At 36.8% G+C, this 4,797-nt stretch overlaps 1 long non-coding RNA gene across 1 annotated transcript; it reads left to right on the top strand.

Moving 5' to 3' along the window:
• Positions 1-750: 750 nt before the first annotated feature.
• Positions 751-3,795, top strand: LOC122065164. Its single transcript, XR_006135937.1, has 2 exons — positions 751-1,332; positions 3,425-3,795. It is a non-coding gene; the product is annotated as an uncharacterized LOC122065164 (long non-coding RNA).
• The last annotated feature ends 1,002 nt before the right edge of the window (positions 3,796-4,797 follow it).

Raw genomic sequence — 4,797 nt, 5'->3', positions numbered from 1 at the left:
GATTAGTCTTTATTGATTCAGATTCAATCGTCCAAGAATTAGTAAGACTTGGTTGGATTCACCTGACAGACGGCCCACCGGTAGGAAATAAATTTAAAGGAAGAACAAAGTTATCTGATCGCGTGGCCATTTTACTAGCAACTAAACAAGTGGGAGTACGTGTACAAATATCCAACTAGAGGTAGAGATGTTTTCCACAACATCTTATGATAATATTTTTACATCAAATTTAAAAGATGGGCAAGTGCTTTCTGTCTAGCTGGCTCAGTAAACTGAGGAGTTCAAATTGTTTGCAAAGTGCATCCAACGACTGGGAGGGTCACCTCGCTCCCTTAAAAATAGAGTAAATTGTGCTGTAAATCCCTCATGTTTGATAAAATTGCACCCGATTGTCCCAATTATCCACAATTGCACCACAGCTCACTTGTTGGGATTAGATTTGCCCTGGTTAGGGTTGTCAATGGGTCGGTTCGGATTGATTTCGGTCCAGATTGAATCAGTTTCGGTGTGAGAATAATGAAACCAAAATCAAACCAATAAGAAAATTCTAATTTCAATAGTTGGTTTTGGTTTTTGTCCGATTTGAGTTTGATTTTCCATACAAAACTATTCAAAAACTTAGTTTTTCATGAATTTTACCTTTTCCATTTTTTATCAGTTTATTTCGATTTTGGGTTCATTCGATTTTCAATACGTTCGATTTGGTCCCGATTCAATCTGCTCGGTCCGAGGCGGTTTACCGATCCAGTTTAAGTACTGACACCCCCGACTCCCGGTGTTCTCAGCAGTTCGTTGATGTCCATGGCGCCCGACGGGCGACGGCTACAATTGGAGTCCTCGACATATCTCTCTCTCTCTCTCTCTCTCTCTCAAATAGGAAGGTGTGTGTGAAGGGAGTTGAGTATCGAACCTGTTTGAATGAGATTCTAGTCCATGCTGAAGTCGTTTTGCAGAAGATTTGCACTGGATTCAGGCTCAAGCTCAACTTGGAATCCCACATTGGAGTTGCTGAACTTCAGTAACCTGAGCTTAGGCATTCAAGGCGGTGATTGAGTTGTTCGGTTTGTGGAAATTGGTGTCCCGATCTTGCAATTTATAAGTTGGATTCGAGCTTCCAATAAAAGCAGGTGGGGGGAGGGTGAACGAAGAGCTTGCCTGAGCAAGTTGCAGAAGCTCCCGGTCTTCTGTTCATCGGAAGAGATGAAAGGTAGAGATCATAAGTGTAAGAACATATTTTTTAAAAATTGAATCATATTACTCTCGCAGCAACAAAAATCCCAGAGAGCCCGGAAGAGAAGACAGACGAGACCATTGATACCACCGGCGTTAAAGGTATCTCTCTCTCTCTCACCATCTTTCTTTCTGATTATATGCTCTTTGATTTTTAATATTTTTTGTATTTGGATGAACAAAAAATAAAACTACCCAGAAAAGCATCCAGATGACATTCTCAATCTCAAGTCTGGCAAAATCTGTTTTGTTGTTGTGTGTTGACTCATGGGTTCAATCATATGTATATGCTTAGTATATTGTGCTTAATAGAAAATTGATGTGCTGTTCAGTAACATATAATCAGGTTCTTCATATAATCTAAAGCAGAGAGAACTGTGTACTGCATTAGTTTATTTTGATTACGTTTAAGACTACATTGAGAATGGATTAGTCAATTGGCTTAGTTGAGTGAGAAGAGTTCGCAGTTGCTGATGATGTCAGGAGTGACTACATAGAATCGAGGTGTGATGTGATACTTCAATGTTTGCATAAAGCCCGAAACATCTGGTGCTTTTGGAATTTTCTTGACAGATTGATGGGTAGGCTCTTCATGGATCCAGACGTGGTTACTTTTCTTAATTTCTTATGGAGAGTACTGCTAACTTTTCCCTTCATTTGATGTCAACTATATGTCTAGGCACAAATATAATAAGCTATTATTGTGAATGCTGAGCATTATCACTTTTGAACTGTTGGATTGATGAGTACCTCTTGGATGACCTTCATGGTCTGAAAATTTGATTTTGGATTGTCCCAAGCTCCTTGGCATCCAATCAATAGCTACCTCACCTAAATCCAAGTGCAATTCTGCAGTACAGATCTTATGTTATGGAAAATACATCAATGAAAATGTCACAGGTCTTATGAGTTTAGGATAATGTGTTCTGTTTTTTCTCCATCACCTCTTATGTATTCATCACCTTCAAACATTTCTATAATCTCATTTAAAAGTTAAACTTGCTTCTAAAATATAGACTTATTGTCATTAGTTGGAATTTACATGCGGTAGAACCCTATTGTGGAGGATGAGGTTTTTTCCCTTCCTTTACACCTTATGGGAGGGAGGGCAATCATAGCGTAGCTTTTTTCTAGCTTTGTTTTGGGCTAAACATGTTTGCTGAAATGGATTACTATGTATTTTCCTGGAGGACTTTTGGCTCCATTTGTTTTGGCCTAAAATGCCTACAGTATAATAAAGAAGGGAGTTCACCCCCAAAAATAAATAAAAGGAGGGAAATGTCTTACTATTTTACTTCCCCTACATTATATTACTGATTTTGGACTTAGAGAGTGGGATCCATTGTAAAACTTTATGATCCTTATTTTTTACTTCCCTTGAACAAAAATCTATAATTAGATACTTTACTTTTTTTTTTCCCACCCATTTTATATCAATACAAATGGAGCCCTATGGAAATTTTGGATTAGTTTGTTTTAAAGGGTAATTCTAACCTATGTTTTTTCCTTGATTTTGAAAAATTTATGACAATTTTATATATGAAAATTTAAGCCTACATATCCTGAAACTCAAGCTTTTGATTAGAGTGATTATTAGCATATTTAAAATCTTTAACCACAACTGACCCTTATAACTAAGAATTTATTTGGTAATTCTCATTATTATATGATGTTGAAATTTATTTTGTTCCTCCTCCTGGTTAATACTATTCCAAAAGCTTTAAATATCTGCTTTTTAGAGATACCAACTCTTAAAAAAGACTAAGCTCCATAAGTCTTTTGAGTTTCTTTAAAACAACTATTTTCCTCTTACAGTTATCTATCATTCCTAAACACCCCCTCCCTTTTTTTTGGCAGAATTATGGCTGGCAAAACTTGCTAGAATTGATTGTAGTGGTAATTCGAATAGCTACCAACTTCTCTGTTCTGCATTTGAATGTTTGTATCGTATATGACTTCAAAGATCTTCTGTGCATGTAAGTTTGGTATTCTTGCAGGGTGCAAACTAATGTTTATTGAACCATTTCATTGTATGATATCAAATAGTAATTTTTCATAGGACTATTTCATTGGACCATGTCTTGTAAAATTGAATCACCTGAAATAATAGGAAAGCTTATTGAACCAAACACCAACTGCTCTGTTCTGTTTTGGATTTTTGTATTGCTTTAAAATAGCATTTTCTGTTTTGCAGCTTTCAGCTGAAGTAGCCCTACTGTGGAAGAGTCGGAACAAGCAACATTGATGCAAATCGTAGATCATGGGACAATTGACTCATGAAGTAGTTTTTGACTAATTATGTAGGTCAAGGGGGTGTAACAGTCCTTCATACATTCTATTCATGCGAGCCTAGCCAGTAATAAGAAGTTCTGTTGTTGTTAAAAAACTAATCCGCTTCTCTGGAAACCTTAAAACTGTTCAGGGCTCAGTTGTAGACAGTCAAGGCGTTCCCCAGTTGATGGTTTGACCAGTTCATCCTTAGGTTTGGTTAAAATATTTTGTTGACATTGATATACACCAATTTGTGCTTAATTAATGTTGGAAGCTAGGGGTAAAATTTTCGAATAGAGTTAAAAATATAGAAGAGTGGTTTAGCAATAAGAAATGTATAAAACAGTGTTATGGGAGATTTCCCATCTGAAGAAACAAGGTTGACGGTCAATCCCTAATTTTATTTATGCCACCAGAAGAACCCATAGCCTTGGAGGAGATGACGATCCACTCTACATTGACATACCAAAGCGTTGTAGGAGGAAATCGGAGAGAAAACTCTATCCAACACCCATGAAATTACTAATTCGAAGGGCAAAGGCAGAAAGAGAAGCAAGAAAGGCAGAGCCCTGCAGGATGCTTGAAGAAGCACCTGAAAATGGCCTACTTGTTACTGAACTATTTGAGGTGGCTCATCAAGCGTATCAAGCAAGAGGAAAACTCCTTCAAGGACTCTTAAAGCTCGTGGATGTTGTTCTCATGGTTTTAAGTATCTCCGATATCGATACGATACCTTCCGATACGTATCTTAAATTTAATCGTTCGATACGATACACACCTATACGATACATTGAATTTTTTAAATCATTCTGTATCGATATATATCCTACAATACATACCGATATGCATCAATACACCACTAATACACATCGATAGGATACGACATGCCTCGATACGACTATGAAAAATATAAAATTGAGGTAAAATGTACGTTTCGGTATGTATTGGTACGTATCGATGAGTATCGGTATGTATCGATCGGTACGTATCGGTATATATCAGCACGTATCGATGAGTATCGATATATATATCGGTACGTATCGATGAGTATCGATACGTATCGGCGCTACGGTCATATAATGGCCAATATGGGTAATTTTTCAGAAAAAACGATTTTTTGAAGGGTTTTTGTTCCAAAGTTGCTGTCAGCCATATTTCTCTCTAACTAAAGTGGAAATCAATGTTGGGAACAAAGATTTTACATTTATGGGACAACTACAGACCTTGAATTCTTAGTACGATACCCTCAATTTAGTGTTTATGCATAATACATGTTATCAATAGCTTTTTTTAACA

Source organism: Macadamia integrifolia, unplaced genomic scaffold (genome assembly GCF_013358625.1).
Source record: "Macadamia integrifolia cultivar HAES 741 unplaced genomic scaffold, SCU_Mint_v3 scaffold1907, whole genome shotgun sequence".
Lineage (NCBI taxonomy): Eukaryota > Viridiplantae > Streptophyta > Magnoliopsida > Proteales > Proteaceae > Macadamia > Macadamia integrifolia.
Note: the sequence above shows the minus strand (reverse complement) of the source record. Positions and strands in the feature narration are given on the sequence as shown.